Raw genomic sequence first — 18,514 nt, forward strand, 5'->3', positions numbered from 1 at the left:
AGGCTTCCCTGGTGGCTCAGTGATAAAGAATCTGCCTGCAATGTGAGAGATGCAGGTTCCATCCCTGGGTCAGGAAGATCCCCTGGAGAAGGAAATGACAACTCACTCCAGTATTCTTGCCTAGAGAATCCCATGGTCAGAGGAGCATGACTGTCTACAGTCCACGGGGCCTCAAAGAGTCTGACACAACTGAGCAAGCAAGCAAGCTTCCCCAGTTGCATATTGGCCGCCTCTGACCTTGGGGTCTCATCTTCTTCTTCCAGGTTACCCACCTCTTTAAGCATCAGATCCCACCCAGAAAGTCACTATTTTGCATTCTTAGGTACTCACTCTAGATTTCCACACTTCCTTCCAGTTCCTTCTGCTAGCAAGTAAGTCATTTTTCTGCCCCTTGTCTGATCCTAAGGCTGTTTACTTTCTTCCCTATAAATGCACCTGGATCTTCCTCACCTCTGCCCACACCCACCTGCCAGGTCACCTGCCGGGGGTGCTCTTCTGACTTCTGGCTCCTTGAACTCTGCCTCCCTGAACTCTGCCTCCCAAAATGTAGTTCAAATCCTACCTCCTCCTAGAGTCCTTCCACAGGAATTGCTAAAGCAATTAATGTCAAAGTAATTCATCTGGCAGTGAGTCTAAAAAAGAATCTTGTGATATATTGTTATTTTACTCATCATGGATTTATATCTTGTTTCTTAGACTCAATTATAATCTTTTTATCAGCAGGAAAGTTCTTAAATATTCTTTGTATTTTTATAATGACTGTGTGTGTGCTTAGTCACTCAGTCGTGTCTGACTCTCTGCTGCCCCATGGACTGTAGCCTGCCAGGTTCCTCTGTCCACGGGATTTCCCAGGCAAGAATACTGGAATGTATAACAAATCACAGAAAAGGTGTTCCATAGGTCTCTGTTGGTTTCATTTGACCTGGAAATAAAATTTTCTCACTAGAAATACCATTTCCTAATAGAATGTTATCATGGTTTTATTAAAAAAAAAAAAACTCTTCTAAAACTGTCTAATGACAGATGCTGATGCTGATGCTGATGCTAAGTCGCTTCAGTCGTGTCCGACTCTGCGACCCCCACAGACAGCAGCCCATTAGGCTCCTCTGTCCCTGGGATTCTCCAGGCAAGAATATTGGAGTGGGTTGCCATTTCCTTCTCCAATGCATGAAAGTAAAAAGTGAAAGTGAAGTCGCTCAGTCGTGTCCAACTCTTAGCAACCCCATGGACTGCAGCCTACCAGGCTCCTCCGTCCATGGGATTTTCCAGGCAAGAGTACTGGAGTGGGGTGCCATTGCCTTTTCCGCTAATGACAGATAACTCGACACAATTATCTAGAAGAGGAAAAAGAGCATTTCTTTTCAAAAACGCTCCAGTTTTAAAATGTTCAGTAAAAGGAAATCTTTGTACGCAAAATGCCACAATTAGAAATGAAACCATAGAGAATCTTATATGTGGTTGTTGTGGGGTGAAAGCTTTCAGCAGACGGTCAGAGTGAACGGAGAAGGCAAAATGAAGGCATTTGGGGGTCATATGGTACCTTCATCTTACACGGAGGCTACTCTAGAGGATGGAGCCTAGCCTGAGAGCTGGCGGGGGTCTGGCGAGATCCCTTGCACCATCAGGACCCTCCAGGAGTCCCTGGGATGCTGGACGGGAGGGGACCGTACCAGGAGGCCTGCCCAACACAGGCCTGGAAGCGGGGCCGGGGCTCCTGCTCCTGTCTGTTCAGCCCGGAGGGTTGGCAACCCGGAGCCTGCATGCCCGGATTAGAGTCCACGCCACGTGGATGGGACTCGCTGGAGAGACTTAAGGAAAAGGGCAGCTGACTGGGTTTTATACTATATTTTAAAATAATCACCTTTGCTGTTGTGGAGAGAACGGTCTGGTCAGGAGTGAGCAGAAAATTTAGAGATGAGTTAGGAGACAGTTGTGAGAGTCTAAACAGGAAATGATGGCAGCTTGGGTTGGATTTAACAGGCCTCTGTGGAGGAAAGACTTGATGCAAGACGTGGATTCAAGATATGAGATGGATGGAAGAGATATAGGGATTGGAGATGTGTTTTACCCCAGATCATTTCTAAGTTTGGGGCTTAAGTAGTCAGGTGGATGATATGCTAGCTAACTGAACTATGAGTAATATATATTCTAGGGCAAAATATATCCCAGGAAGTGTCCTCACGGACCAAGTGGGAGTCTTCCCTTTTTATAAAAACACAGCTGAAGTACAGGTAATGAAGTGCTTTACTCCGAGCATCACAAAGACAGAACGAAAACTTAAAACATCTATAATGCCACAATCTGTACTTTTTACCCTCTCATGGGGCTTCCCTGGTGGCTCAGTGGTAAAGAATCCACCTGCAATGCTGGAAACCCGGGTTCCATCCCTGGGTCAGGAAGATCCCCTGGAGGAGGAAAGGGCAACCCACTCCAGTATTCTTGCCTGGAGAATCCCATGGACAGAGGAGCCCGGCGGGCTACAGTCCAGGACTCAAAGAGTGGGACACAAATGAGCGACACACACCCACACGGAAAGGTAACTAATGCTCAGAAATAGGGAGTTTCCTCCAAGTAAATGCTTTGCTATGCTATGCTAAGTCACTTCAGTCGTGTCCGACTCTGTTTGACCCCATGGACGGCAGCCCACCAGGCTCCCCTGTCCCTGGGATTCTCCAGGCAAGAACACTGGAGTGGGTTGCCATTTCCTTCTCCAATGCAGGAAAGTGAAAAGTGAAAGTGAAGTCGCTCAGTCGTGTCCGACTCTTAGCGACCCCATGGACTGCAGCCCACCAGGCTCCTCCGTCCATGGGATTTTCCAGGCAAGAGTACTGGAGTGGGGTGCCATTGCCTCCTCAAAGTAAAGGAAAATCCCAAACCCAGGATGACGACCCTTAGCCCGCCCTCGCGGTGGAAGCTCCTTCCTCCTCCAGACACAGGTGTGGTGACGTCACTGGGGGCGGGGTCTCTGGGGAAGCGCTCCTGACCCCCACCCGCCCGGCTCCTGCGCTCTAGGCTGAGGGGCGCCTCCAGCAGGAGCGCTGACATTCCCCTGGCACTGCCCGCCCGCAGACCCCATGCCCGTCCCTGGAGGAGTCCAGTCAGTGGATTTCCAGACCAACTCCTAACCCTGAAGGAAGCAGGGAAGGAGAGAGGAAAGAAGAAACATTTTCTGTTTAAAAACCTGTTTGATTAGAAGAGGCTTTTCCCCTGGTAAGTGAATTCACATGATAAAGCCCAATCTTGTCAGTTGTACATCTGACTCTGCGCTATTTCATTACACTTTTAGTTTGGGAGGACAGTTTCTTTTGATCATCTCAAATTGTTTCAACTACACAAAACAGGAAAAGAAAAGTTTGAGGAGGGGTCCAGGAACCCTGTGTCTAGGGCAGCGGTGAGACTCCAACTGAGACAGCAAGGACCTAGCTTTGCGAGGAGTGTGAATTCCAGGGCGGCCCCTAGGGACACTCACGTCTGCCACCTCGCCTGCCTCCTCTCACTCCTTCCTGCTGTCATGAAGCTTAAACCCTGGTCTACAAAGAAGAGTTTTCTCTACAGAAAATGAATACTGAGTTTTAGTAAAGCATTTGGATTCAGCTTCCAAGCAGTGAAAAGATGAGGGGAAAAATGAAAAAGGAGGCAGGAGGAAAGAGAGGAGTCTTCTTTGCATTCAGGACATCTGGGAATTTTGCAACTGACACAGACTCAGCCTTCAGGACATGAAGGGTCAGTGACTACCTGCCTTTCTCCTTTCTCCACACTCTCCCCTCCTCAGGCTGGGTGCCCTAACTCTTGACTAACAGAAGGTCCACGGGAGCTGCAACGGGAGATGCTTTGCGGGCTTGGAGGGTACGCTGTTGACATGGCAACTACCGGGAGTCAGAACAAGTCTCAACAGGCTCTGGGTCAGAGAGCGGAAGGCAACCTCGCCCGGCTTCCTCAGCCCTTCATCAGCTTCTGTGACTTCCCTCCAGGTGACCAGCTGCAGGTCCTGCCCCCCATGCCTGGCCAGGCTCCATCGCTGACTCCTGCTCTGTTAACGGTCACTGGCTATTTACGGATCCCCTCACATTAAGAAGGCCCCTCGGGGAGCAGGTAAAGCTATGGTCTTGGAAGCAGGATGCCAGAGCCTGGGTCCTGACTCACGGCTGTGAGTTTGAACCTGCATTAGTGATCTAATGCCCCCGTGCGCATCTCACTTCATCCACAAAGGGGAGGGGACATCAGTCACCTGATGACATCAGGGCCCCCTTCCTAAGGCTGTGAGCACTGAGGGCTGCTTATGAGACACTTAGAACACTGCTCGAACCACAGCATGTCAGAGTCAGAACAAACTGAATGTGATCTAAGAATAGAAGCTATTGCCTTATGATCCTAGGGTTGTGTAAAAACAAAATGCATACGGTTTCTACCATGTCATCAGGACCAGCTACAGAACAAGTGACTTGGGCCCACTGCTCGCCGGGGCCCAGGCACTGGAGTGAGCACTTTGCCTGTGTGTTTTTAATTCTCACTTGTTTCCTGTCGTTCTAGTTCATTTGCAAGAGGAGATGTTCCCGCTGCTCCCACACACACACTTACTGAACTGGGGATCCCAGAACAAACATGGTCCTCATTACAGGGACCACAGACACCCACCTCCACATGGTTTAGCCAAAGTGAGTTTACATTTGTAATCAACAAACACTGTGAGCTGATTATAAGAAATACAAGAGGTTGGAAGTTCAGCATAACCAAGTTCTGAGCATATTTAAACAAAGAAATCGATAGTGTTGCTGTGAATGCTCTTGAGGCTTATCTAAAGGTTAATTCTTTTTTTTTTTTTTTCTGCACTGTGTGGCCTGTGGGATCTTAGTTCACCAGTCAAGGATTGAACCCATGCACCCTGAAGTGGAAGCATGGACTGCTAACCACTGGGCTTCTGGAAAGTGAAGTCGCTCAGTCGTGTCCAACTCTTTGTGACCCCATGGACTGTAGCCTACCAGGCTCCTCTGTCCATGGGATTTTCCAGGCAATAGTACTGGAATGGATTGCCATTTCCTTCTCCAGCAGATCTTCCCGACCCAGGGATGGAACCCAGGTCTCCCGCATTGTAAACAGACACTTGACTGTCTGAGCTACCAGGGAAGCCCTTAATTCGCTTTTAATAGACTTTGAAATTTCAGTGGTTTTAGAAGGTCTGAGGAAGAGGATGTGAGGGAAGGACATGGGAAGTTGATGGACTTCATTGCCCGTGAGAATCAATGGTGTTATTATAACCCTCTACCGACGTCTATAGGCTTCCCTGGTGGCTCAGATGGTAAAGCGTCTGCCTGCAGTGCGGGAGACCTGGGTTCAATCCCTGGGTTGAGAAGATCCCCTGGAGAAGGAAATGGCAACCCACTCCAGAACTCTTGCCTGGAAAATTCCATGGACTGAGGAGCCTGGTGGGCTACAGTCCATGGGGTCACAAAGAGTCGGACACGACTGAGCCACCTGACTTCACTTCTTCCACATCTACAGTTCTCAACTTTTCGTGAGTTTAAGAAACAGAAGACCCAGATTGACTTTCCCTTAGCCTGGGAAACGTAAGGGATATTTTTAAAATAATTATAGACTAGAAACAGATTAGCTGGTTCCGGGGAAAAGCTCAGGTGAGAACTGCTGGTCTCATATTATGCTCACAGTGGGCTGGTCTTAGCCTTCATCCCACTCAGGCAAGTTCCCTCTGCTCCTGTTTTATTTCAGACTTTTTATTAGAAATGGATGCTGAATTATAATCTATGCTTTCGGCCACCTATAGATATAATTACAATCTTCCCCCCTTTAATTTGGCAGTCACTAAGCATTATTATGTTTTCTTATATATAAAAAAAGTACTCTTGCCTTCCAGTCAAATCTGCCATCCAGTGGGTCCAAAATTTCTGTGATCACCTCTCCTTTTGTCTGGGACATGCTTCCTCCATCATGAAATCAGACAAGTCAAGTGTGAATCCCAGTTCCAATGGGACAACAGGAGTGTTACTCATGATGAGATGCAATGTCGTGTATACGGAGTGTGGGCAGTGCCTGGCACACAGCCGGACCACAGTAAAGGGTGGTACCGTCAGCATCTCTGTCGGGGGTGTGCTTCTCCAGGAAACCCTGGTCCCCGCATCAGGACCACCTCCCTCTTCCCGGTGCTTCCTCTGAGGTCCCCATCTGCCCCCACCCCCACCACTGACCTCGGCACAGCAGGAGGCGGGGGCTGCCCTGGGGCTCAGCACAAACCCTGCTGGTGCAGACAGGCTCCTGTCCAGCCCTGGAGAGCAGGCCCAGCAGGTAGGTGAGAGCCACCAGCCCTGGGCTGAAGAATGGCATGCCGGTCACCAGGCAGAGGAATTTGCTGGAAATGGAACCTAAGACTGAATATGCCCTGGAGTGGACAAGGCTGGAAAGACACTGCAGTTCCTCAAACTGAGAAAAGCAGCACTTTTGTGTGGAGAGGGCTCTGTACGCAACGTGCCCACAGGAAACTGGGGCGTGTCATTTCTGAAAATATCAAGTCTTAAGTTCTTACATTTTACCGCAGTTGTTAAGAAGCATATTATTTTCTCCTGACAAGTTCAAAGGACTTTTACAGGCCGTTCAGGAGGGAATTATTCAGCATACTTGTTCACTTTGCTCTCTTCACTCAAAGTCATGCCCATTAGATTCTGAAAAAAAAAAATAATAATAGCAGCATCATTTTGGTTCTAACACTTTCACCGTCACCTGTTTGCTGTATTTGTCATTTGCCACAAACTTTCATTAGCACTGCGGGTCAAACCCACAGGCAGCAAATGCATTTTGAGAAGTGCAGTTAGATGTGCAAGGTTTTAGCTATTTATAATTCCTGTGACTTACAGTCTAATGTAAGAGATTATATCTGTATTTTTCCATATTAGCCATAATGAGACTTTCATAGAGTAAATAGATATTGTACTTATTTTTGGCAATCACATCACAGATATATAACCAATGGAGAGCTGGCTCTCTGTAAGACCTTGATTTCCAATTTGTTCAAAACACCAGAAATCTTGTACAAATTTTTTCATGCACTTTCTGCATTAAAGTTCACTAAAGAACACAATGTATGCATATTCATAAAGGCCAGATGTTACTGGGTGAAACAGATTCCCCAAGCAATTATGTTTTTGGCAGGCGTGAGTCGACTGTCCTCAGATGCTCAGAGCTTCCCAAAGAACTTGAATGTGTTGGTCAGATCTCATGTACCAACAATGAAGCAATCACTAATTCTTTGGGCATTTGAGAACTGAAAGCTCAGACACAACTCAGGGGGCTTTGAGACTCTAGTCTATTTTCTTTCCTGCATGCTAAGGTCGTTTCTCAGTGACAAGGGGGAGAGAAATTCTCCATCACGTGGGGACCTGGCTGAGGCTCCCTTTTTGACAGTTTCCATCTCTTCCATGTTCTGTGTTCCCCGAAATCCTGGCTCTAGATCAGGAGGGTCAGCTGGGAGACAAGCTGGGGAGGAGGTGGGAGGAATCCTCTCTCTGCTTCACTTGACGTCAGAGTTCTGCCTCGAGAATCCGTCCTCGGAATTCACTACACAGTAGTCAGTGGGGCCATTTCTGTTTTGATTCTTAAACCTGCCTTCTTGCTCCACGTGTCTGAGGAGCTTCAGGGCTCTGAGAATGGTCCATCCCAAGATGACAATTTCTTTCATGTTTTTATGTATGTAAAATGTCAGCTACTTCAGATAAAATGTGATCATACTTACCCCATGCATTTAGGTAATCAAACTATGATCTTAACATGAAAAGTTACCTACTTTACTATACATAATTAGAATTTTTGTGTATGCTCATTTCCACGGAAAAAATAAACAGGTTCTCAAAAAATGGGTGACTATTTTAAGTGTTTCAGAAACAAAAGCACTAAGACTAAGATGGGAAAGGAGCAACAGTCTCTTTGAAAGAGGCGGCCGCGGCTGCTCTTTGGTGGCAAGCTCTGAGAGATGCTTCTAGCAGGGCCCTCAGGGGGGAGTGACAGATGGGGGTGAGCCTCCACCGAGGCCCAGAGTTTCCCGGGCAGGGCGCCTTCCTGAAGGTTCTTGGTTCACTTTCATAACCTTCCAGAAAATGCCCCTCCCTGGTCAAACCTCCTCCCTTGACCCGCTCTCTCATTCCTGGGAAAATTATCCAGAAGCCGGGTATAGCCTCCTCCAGTGGAATTCAATCCAGTGGTGATCTTCAGCAGCACCTGATGCGTGAAGACAGTGGAAGGTGCAGGAGAGCCTCGGGGGTCCTGGAGCTGACGTCTCCCCGGAAGGAAGGAGCAGACTCCCTGAGTAAACTGCTCAGGACTCACACACACAACCCCCACCCCTCAGCCTGGGGGCCTCCTGCCGACTCCAGGCTCCACCCTCCCTCCTGCACAGCTCTGCCTGCTCATCCCGGTCTCTGCAGAGTCCTGCCCCTTCCTATTCTCACAGTGACTTCCTCTAAACGTGTGTTCTGACAGCTCCTGATGCTCTACATGTCAAGACCGGAGAGAAGTCAGGGCAGAAGGTACTAGAACGAGCACCCTCCAAAGTGCAGTCAGCCCCCAGCCCTCGGATGGTTGTACCTCTGCCCTGTGAAAATCCAGACACAGTGATTCTCACCAATTTCTTGCTCTGGGGACCTGTTATCACTCACGTCGAGCAGAACTTCAGGCCTGGGCGATCCATCCGTTATCTTTTGGAGGAGTGCCCTGACTGGGAAAGACGTCCCCGCAAAGCTTGGGGGTCCTTGCTAACGCCTGCTCCCCAGGCTCAGTGCCCCAGGCTCCCTGGTGGCCATGAGGCCCCCTCGCCACCCTCCCAGCTTGTCGTCACCTGCTCTCTGGGCCCTGTACCAGCTGATGCGCTCAAACTCTTCATTTCAAGATCCAGAGGGGATGAGTCGACAGTGGGTTCTGCACGGAGGCTGGGACGCTCCCTGCCCGGATTCTCCAGGTCGCCCTCGAGCTCCCCACGGCGTCACGCACTGCCCCCTGCTGGTCATAGAGTCGTAGCGTCACGGAGAGCGATGTATTTTACACTCGCTGTTTGCAGGAAGCTATTCCGGAAGCATTTTCATGCCGGTCCCTTTTTACTTCTGTAAACCCATCTTGGTATCGCTGGATCAACAGCCATCTTGTGGCACCTGGCTCACCCTACCTGTGGCATTGCTGGAGACCGTGTTTGATGTAAAGGTTATTCCCCTTTACAGGTGGCGCGTTTGTTCCTGGAGGAAGAAGGGTCGTTATCAAGAACCATTGGGCCAGAATGGACTGGCTGTTCTTGTGGAACTGCCTGATGACATAGAGCTACGTACTCAGATGACACAATTTTCCTCCAAGCTGGTCTCAGAAGTGTCCCCAGATTTGACTGGGCTATGCAGACTGATGTCTCCAGTCTCCAAAGTGTCCCCTGTCTTTATCTTCATTCCTAGGAAATAGAAATGAGAGTCCCTTGGACTGCAAGGAGATCCAACCAGCCCATCCTAAAGGAGATCAGTCCTGGGTGTTCACTGGAAGGACTGATGCTGAAGCTGAAACTCCAATATTTGGCCACCTGATGCGAAGAGCTGACTCACTGGAAAAGACCCTGATGCTGGGAGGAATTGAGGGCAGGAGGAGAAGGGGATGACAGAGAATGAGATGGCTGGATGGCATCACCAACTCGAAGGACATGGGTTCGGGTGGACTCCGGGAGTTGGTGATGGACAGGGAGGCCTGGCGTGCTGCGGTTCGTGGGGTCGCAAAGAGTCAGACACAGACTGAGCGACTGAACTGAACCGAGGTGAGAGAAGAGTGACAGGAGCCATCCTGAAGACGTGACTGACTGCTTCTGTGACATACAGGAGCCCCTTCACACCCTCATATTCACAAAGGGGCGGATCTCACAGGCAGTGGCATGGTTCGAAGTAATGAATTTTCTGAAAAGAACAGACTTCAGAAATAAGAATGTGATTTACACCCAAAAACCACAGGTTTCACTTTTGCAGTAGACCATCTAAGGGAAGTAAGAACCTGGATGCTTTCCATGACTTCACGGTGGCATCACGGTGGCACACCCTGACAACACGCCACAGACAGAGCGGCGCCTTCTCCTTGGGGCCTTTCCCAAGGAAAAGCACTCCACGTCCCCAGTATCCCATGGACGCCCTCCCCTCTCTGTCCCCTGATACCCCATGGATGCCCTCCCCTCACTGACCCTGACACCCCGTGGACGCCCTCCCCTCACTGTCCCCTGATACCCAGTGGACGCCCTCCCCTCAGTGTCCCCCGACATCCCGTGGACGCCCTGCCCTCAATGTCACCTGACGCCCTGTGGACGCCCTCCCCACACTGTTCCCTCATGCCCTGTGGACGCCCTCCCCTCACTGTCCCCTGACGCCCTGTGGACGCCCTCCCCACACTGTTCCCTCATGCCCTGTGGATGCCCTCCCCTCACTGTCCCTGAGAACAGCCTGCAGCTCTGGCACCAGAGCGGTGGGACAGAGGCTGCACTCCTTCCATCAAGGGGAGAGGACCTCTTCCTTACAGGGCCGACTGTCCTTCCACTTGCAAGTCTGAGCTCGGGGTCCTGGTGCTCACACTGCTCTCCACGCTGTGCCGACGCCCGCGCAGCCCTGCAGTGCGCCTGCTCGTCCATCTGTGCCGTCTGGCTCAGCGGTGGTTTATACTCGTCATTGTCATCCTTGTGCTTGCAGGAAATGATACTTGCTGGACGGGAGATCGTCGGACTTGCCCGTTACAGTCACGTTTAAATGCAAAGAAAAATGAGTAAGATTCTAAAGTTCACAGGGGAAAAACCCAGCGGACATTTTGAAAATGTTCTAAGGCTTTGTAAACTGAGATGCAAATTTGTATGACTGTGTCAAATACTTCTTACAACCGTCACCATTTGTTAATGATATTTTGCACTTAGTTTTGTGGGGAAAAGCTACACACGGGCTTCCCAGATGGCACAGTGGTAAAGAATCCACTTGCCAATGCAGGAGACCCAAATTTGATCCCTGGGTCGGGAAGATCCCCTGAAGTAGAAAATGGCAACCCACTCCAGTATTCTTGCCTGGAAAATCCCATGGACAGAGGAGCCTAAAGGTTCACAGGGTCACAAAGAGTCAGACATGACTGAGCACACGCGTACACATATATAACACTGTGGACACACACAATTTTCTTTTTAATCTCTGAATGCTAATTTCAACACTGTAGCAGGGAGTGATATCTGTGACATAACTAACTCAGCAGGAGGATTAGCAAACAATCAACAGGCTGTTAGCAGACAAGATATACACAAGATGCTTTTAAAGGCCCAGTGCTGCTTCCTAACAAACTCCCAGATGGGAGGCAGCGCTGGGGTTCCTGAGCACCGGCCCGGATCAAGCTCTGGCACTTACCACGGAGGCGACGGCCCTTCCTCCCAGCTCCCTCTTGGCCCTGCCCCAGACTCCTCTGGGTGCCAGCCAAACCCTTGCATCCTTCCTTAAGACAGAGGACAGACACCCCTCATCCTGAACTGAGCAAACATTTTGATAGGAAGCCCTTAGTTATTCACAGTCTTGGCATTTAACCTTGCACTGACCTAGACATCAGAAAACCATCCTGCCCTTCTCTCCTGCAGAAATGAGACCTGGACAGGCTCAGAAACCTTAGTTTAAATTTTTAAAGCTAAGAATTCACAGTTTCACTCTTCATTTCTGCATAACTTTGCATGTTTAGAGCCTCTTTACAGCTTATTGGCAGGTGTAGTTTTTCTGCATTAAAAGTCATTTTAAAAGGTAAGTCACTTACCTTTACCTTTTTAAAGGGAAGCATAGAAAGAAGAACGTTCTGATTTTGCCATCAGAAGCTCACTTTTGAAGTTGTGCCGGATTGAAACTTTTCTTTTTAGCCTGCCACAAAAAGGAAGGTTACTGTATTTTCTGCATGTGCATGGGTGTCTAGCTTCAGACAGTAAATCAGCAACAAAACTTGCAGACAGGGCCATCACGGTTTAACCTACATTATTCAACGCTTGTGGCCTTAACAAACCCTGTTTTTAAAACCAAATTGGCCACACAAAAATGAATCCTTTTTTAATGACAGTGACGGATCTCTCTTATTCCTAGCCCCAGGCTCCCTCTCTCGTTAGTTAGTAAAAGATAAACCCTCTTTTGACCAATCGCTCACCTAAGTATTCCTGTCACTGGGGGTCAATGGAAAATCAAGCAAGCCGGCAGCACCAGTCTCCTTCTGAAGCAAAAAAGCAAAGGGTGGTCACTGTCTCTACTCAGCTGGAGCCCTACAACCACTCTAATTTTATTTTGCCCTAAGGGAAGTGCTGGTCAGAGGAGCAGGCCGTCTGGGGCAATTAGAAGTCTTTGGCTGGTGAGGAAACCTGCCAGCTCACTCCTGCCTTGAGCCAGCCTCAAACGCTGTTTCTAGCTCTGTGTCCTCTTGGCACAGGGGCCTTCTCCTTAATCTCATCTTTGTTTGCTGGACGGTGGTTTCCACCCAGTGGCGGTGGACACAGGCCATGAGCTGGACTCTCTCTCACAGAGCCGGCTCTTCAGAAAGTTCTGGTCTCCGCAGCTCTCCATTAGTACACCACTTCCACCAGGAGACTTCTGACCAGTGCACCTACTGAAGGCCGGTCTGTTTAACTCCTCCTCCAAGGCGGCTTCAGTCCTGCCCTGGGGCTACTCATCAGTTACAGACCCTTCCTTCTTTTTAAGGTGGTTATCTTTTTAACCTTTTTTTCCCCCTTAATAAAAGAGGTTGCTAATTTAAACGTCTCTCTTCTGGTTATATTTGGAAACACAAAATAGGTTAACAATCAGGATTGCCTTTGTCCTGGGTAAGAGAGAAGCGCTGTACTTTTACTCCAAGGTGTTGGTAATGTAGCTGGATCCCCACTGCTTCCAGCTTCTCTGGGCTCCTTGGCTCAAAGTCTGACTTTAGTGGAGTGTTCTCTTTAGCCCTCTGAAACCTGTAAAGGGAGAACTCTTCCTTTTTAAAATATGTCTTCTTTTAGTTGTTAAAAAAAAGTGTTTAAGATAAAGCGCAAATTCTTTTTTAGTGCCTAGAATTCATAAACACAGAACCTGAGACAGTTCACTTGTTCTAAGAATTAGAAATGCTGCTGCTGCTGCTGCTAAATCGCTTCAGTCACGTCCGACTCTGTGCAACCCCAGAGACGGCAGCCCCCGAGGCTCCCCTGGCCTTGGGATTCTCCAGGCAAGAACACTGGAGTGGGTTGCCATTTCCTTCTCCAATGGAGGAAAGTGAAAAGGGAAAGTGAAGTCGCTCAGTCGTGACCAACTCTTCGCGACCCCATGGACTGCAGCCTACCAGGCTCCTCCATCCATGGGATTTTCCAGGCAAGAGTACTGGAGTGGGGTGCCATTGCCTTCTCCAAGAATTAGAAATAGTAACTTCAAAAGGAAAACAGTTGCTTTTTTGGTTTTTGGTATGTTTTGTTTTGTGGTTTTGTTGGGGGGGGCGCGTTTTGTTTGTTCTTATTTTGGGAAGTGAAAGTGAACGAGTCAGTTGCTCGGCCGTGTCCGACTTTTCACTACTCCATGGACTGTAGCCCACCAGGCTCCTCTGTCCATGGGATTCTCCAGGCAAGAATACTGGAGTGGGGTGCCATTTCCTTCTCCAGGGGATCTTCTCAACCCAGGGATCCAAGTCAGGTCTCCTCCATTGCAGGTACTTTCTTTACTGACCGAGCACCCGAGGTTACATTCAAGGGGGGGTGGGGTTGCAATAAGACTTCTTTGAAAATTGTATTTATTTGTATTTTCCTACACCACTTCTTCTCTTATTTAAAGAACTATACGGTCCATGATTTGGACTCTAAAACTGATCCCAAAGTGTCAGGTAGAGGTTAATGTCACTTCAGCCCTGCACTTGGCCTCAGGAACGCTCCCCTTCCCCACCTCACTCTCACTCTGAACTCAGCAGCCCTGGTCTGGCTGCACTGCGACCCTCACCTCCTACTTAAAGCCCTTTTCTGTGAATCGAAAGTAAACTCAACAGAGTTTGAAATGTTTCCAGTGCTGTATGACCACTTGCTGGACTTCCCTGGTGACTCGGACAGTAAAGGATCTGCCTGAAATGCAGACCTGGGTTTGATCTCTGGGTCCCCTCCAGATCCCCAGGAGAAGGAAGTAGCAACCTACTCCAATATTCTTGCCTGGAGAATCCCATGGACGCAGGAACCTGGCAGGCTATAGTGTATGGGGTGGCAAAGAGTCAGACACAACTGAGCAAATAACACAATACACAATGTGTCCGCTTGTTACATCTTCCCATTCAGAAACGTTTTAAACAAAGTGAGTGTGGTTTATATGGGATGTGAGTGCAGTCCCTCAGTCGTGTCCAACTCTTTGTGACCCCATGAACTGCAGCATGCCAGGCTTCCCTGTCCATCACCAACTCCTGGAGTTTATTCACACTCCTGTCCATTGAGTCAGTGATGCCATCCAGCCATCTCATCCTCTGTCATCCCCTTCTCCTCCTGCCCTCAATCTTTCCCAGCATCAGGGACTTTTCTAAGGAGTCAGTTCTTCACATCAGCTGGCCAAAGTACTGGAGTTTCAGCTTCAGCATGAGTCCTTCCAATGAATATTCAGGACTGACTTCCTTTAGGATGGACTGGTTGGATCTCCTTGCAGTCCAAGGGACTCTCAAGAGTCTTCTCCAACACCACAGTTCAAAAGCATCAGTTCTTCAGTGCTCAGCTTTCTTTATAGTCCAATTCTCACATCCATACATGACTACTGGAAAATCCAAAGCTTTAACTAGATGGACCTTTGCTGGCAAAGTAATGTCTCTGCTTTTTAATATGCTGCCTAGGTTGGTCATAGATTTTCTTACAAGGAGCAAGCATCTTTTAATTTCATGGTTGCAGTCACCATCTGCAGTGATTTTGGAGCACAAGAAAATAAAGTCTGTCACTGTTTCCACTGTTTCCCCATCTAGTTGCCATTAAGCGATGGGACCAGATGCCATGATCTTAGTTTTCTGAATGTTGAGCTTTAAGCCAACTTTTTCACTCTCCTCTTTCATTTCATCAAACGGCTCTTTAGCTCTTCTTCTCTTTCTGCCATAAGGGTGGTTTCATCTGCATATCTGAGGTTATTGGTATTTCTCCCAGCAATCTTGATTCCAGTTTGTGCTTCATCCAGCCTGGCATTTCACATCATGTAGTGACAATATACAGCCTTGACTTAGTCCTTTCCCAATTTTGAACCAGTCTGTTGTTCCATGTCCAGTTCTAACTGTTGCTTCCTGATCTGTATGCAGAAATCTGCATACAGATTTCTCAGGAGGCAGGTCAGGTGGTCTAGTATTCTGAAGAATTTTCCACAGTTTGTTATGATCCACACAGTCAAAAGCTTTGGCATAGTCAATAAAGCAGAAATAGATGTTTTTCTGGAACTCTCTTGCTTTTTCAATGATCCAGTGGATGTTGGTAATTTGATCTCTGGTTCCTCTGCCTTTTCTAAACCCAGCTTGAACATCTGAAACATCTTGATTCACGTACTGTTGAAGCCGCTCTTGGAGAATTTTGGGCATTATTTGGCTAGCATGTGAAATGAGTGCAGTTGTGCAGTAGTTTGAACATTCTTTGGCATTGCCCTTCTTGGGTTTAGAATGAAAGCTGGCCTCTTCCAGTCCTGTGGCCTCTGCTGATGGGATGTGAACCATCACACTGAAACTAAGAGCTCACGCAGAAGGGCACTGAGCAGGCCGCCAGCTTCCCACCAGGCCCGCGTGAGGACATGAGCCAAAATAATCGTGAAACTCAGCAGAAGAACATGGAGAAAGAGCAAAAGAACCATAAACGTCAGAGCCCATAACTGAAAGCTCTTAGCAAAATCCTTCCTTGTTTGTTAGGCTACTATTAGCTGGCTGTGAACCTCTATGGATCCTCTGGTTCACAGATTCTTGGCCGATCGTTACCCCAGACTTCTTATTCCTAGGGGTGGAGAGCAAGCTTGCTCTCCAGGGGGCTGATTATAAAAGTTTAAACAGTAAAGAGAAAAGGATGGGAGTCTTGTGACTGAGAAAGACAGGGCATAAGACTCAGGAAGTGAATCTCCACTGCCCAGCGACCTACCTTTTAGGAGGCTGGGAATCCTAGCCACATGTAGGAAATATGTTTCAGTCTTAACTGTGTATCACCTGAAACCCACAGCACACACCTCATTGTAATGAGAGGACGGGGTGTATTATTCTTGATGGAATCTTGTTGTTATTGCCAATTTACAGAAAATCACAGATTCAAAAAAGTGCTAATTTTAATAGCGTTATACAAGTAGGCTTCACTGAAATCGTAAAGCCATTGTAAAATCAAATAATACTTCCAGGGAGAGACCACAGTACACATTCAAAAAGTATTCCCATTTTATTTCTAAAACAACAAACTCTGAATCAACACAAGACTTTCAGTGCACTATTCCATACGGGTAAACTCTTCAACTGACAAATATCAGTGCCTCGAATGATTAGAATAGTCAGTCAAGCAGAAATTTTTATACAACAAAATCAATAGGTGTCACTAAAATTGTTTTTTAGTTGTAAGAAATGATCTAGGATATTCAGACCATTCATAATGCATGTCATGAAAAAATGTTCAATAACATCACACCCACGCTTCCTAATCCATCACCGGGACTGACGGCTTGAGATTCATGCTTTGTGCTGTCAGATGGGTCTCAGCAACAGTCACACTGAATTTGCTTTGTAGCATGACATTATATGCAGCATCACGATGGATTACAAAAGGCTTTATCAAATCATAAAGTTCATAACATGCTTTAATATGAAATTATTTATGAAAATAAGAATACAGTTTAGCATTGAAACATTGTGATATTGACTAGTTCATCAACTTCTAAATCTATAATCTTATTATACCTATGTGTTATGCCAATGATTTGTTCTTTGGAAAAGTAGACTAGAGGGCTCTAATGCATCATTGTTTAAATAGCACAGCATGTATGAAAGTATTTTGTTGATATAATCAGAACACAGGTATCTTTCTCACTGATATAAAGAATAGTCTGTGGTATTTTTTGGTCACAATTGAACCTCTGGTGGCAATGATATGGGTGACTGCAGACAATCGCACAAGTGATGTCCTTTAAGGGTGAGAAGGCGGGCAATGCCCGTGACCAGGACAAAGCCAGGAGGGAACAGAGCACACTTAGACCTCTGCTTCCTGTTCAAACAAGGGGCACTCAGGTCTCAGCAAAATGCACATTTATGCAGTTCTTCCAATTAGCACAAGCTAATATCCAACAGCAATGCCAAAGAATGCTCAAATGCACAATTGCACTCATCTCACACGCCAGTAAAGTCATGCTCAAAATTCTCCAAGCCAGGCTTCAGCAATACGTGAACCGTGAACTTCCAGATGTTCAAGCTGGTTGTAGAAAAGGCAGAGGAACCAGAGATCAAATTGCCAACATCTGCTGGATCATCAAAAAAGCAAGAGAGTTCCAGAAAAACATCTATTTCTGCTTTATTGACTATGCCAAAGCCTTTGACTGTGTGGATCATAACAAACTGTGGAAAATTCTTCAAATGATGGGATTATCAGACCACCTGACCTGCCTCTTGAGAAACCTTTATGCAGATCAGGAAGCAACAGTTAAAACTGGACATGGAACAACAGACTGGTTCCAAATAGGAAAAGGAGTACGTCAAGGCTGTATATTGTCACCCTCCTTATTTAACTTCTATGCAGAGTACATCATGAGAAAAACTGGGCTGGAAGAAGCACAAGCTGGAATCAAGATTGCCAGGAGAAATATCAATAACCTCAGATATGCAGATGACACCACCTTTATGGCAGAAAGTGAAGAGGAACTAAAAAGCCTCTTGATGAAAGTGAAGGAGGAGAATGAAAAAGTTGGCTTAAAACTCAACATTCAGAAAACTAAGATCATGGCATCTGGTCCCATCACTTCATGGGAAATGGATGGGGAAACAGTGGAAATAGTGTCAGACTTTATTTTGGGGGGGCTCCAAAATCACTGCAGATGGTGACTGCAGCCATGAAATTAAAAGACGCTTACTCCTTGGAAGAAAAGTTATGACCAACCTAGAGAGCGTATTAAAAAGCCGAGACATTACTTTGCTAACAAAGGTCCGTCTAGTCAAGGCTATGGTTCTTCCAATGGTCATGTATGGATGTGAGAGTTTGACTGTGGAGAAAGCTGAGCACCAAAGAATTGATGCTTTTGAACTGTGGTGTTGGAGAAGACTCTTGAGAGTGCCTTGGACTGCAGGGATATCCAAACAGTCCATCCTAAAGCAGATCAGTCCTGGGTGTTCATTGGAAGGACTGATGCTGAAGCTGAAACTCCAATACTTTGGCCACCTCATGCAAAGAGTTGACTCATTGGAAAAGACCCTGATGCAGAGAAGGATTGGGGGCAGGGGGAGAAGGGGCCGATAGAGGATAAGATGGCTGGATGGCATCACCAACTTGATGGACATGAGTTTAGGTAAACTCCGGGAGTTGGTG

At 47.4% G+C, this 18,514-nt stretch overlaps 1 long non-coding RNA gene across 3 annotated transcripts in view; it reads right to left on the reverse strand.

The window, feature by feature from the left end:
• LOC112444174 (uncharacterized) overlaps positions 1-18,514 on the reverse strand; it is a 47,092-nt gene that overhangs the window by 3,976 nt on the left and 24,602 nt on the right. Inside the window, exons 2-8 of one of the 3 annotated variants that reach the window (XR_009492683.1) lie at positions 12,163-12,225; positions 11,785-11,885; positions 10,582-10,730; positions 9,318-9,430; positions 9,161-9,227; positions 8,837-8,994; positions 6,536-6,671 (exon numbers count right to left, since the gene is read on the reverse strand). This is a non-coding gene — a long non-coding RNA (uncharacterized lncRNA). Of the gene's footprint in view, positions 1-6,535; positions 6,672-8,836; positions 8,998-9,160; positions 9,228-9,317; positions 9,431-10,528; positions 10,731-11,784; positions 11,886-12,162; positions 12,226-18,514 lie in introns of all 3 variants that reach the window. The other 2 variants (XR_009492681.1, XR_009492682.1) reach the window with 2 other exon arrangements.

Source organism: Bos taurus, chromosome 24, assembly GCF_002263795.3.
Source record: "Bos taurus isolate L1 Dominette 01449 registration number 42190680 breed Hereford chromosome 24, ARS-UCD2.0, whole genome shotgun sequence".
Taxonomy (NCBI): domain Eukaryota; kingdom Metazoa; phylum Chordata; class Mammalia; order Artiodactyla; family Bovidae; genus Bos; species Bos taurus.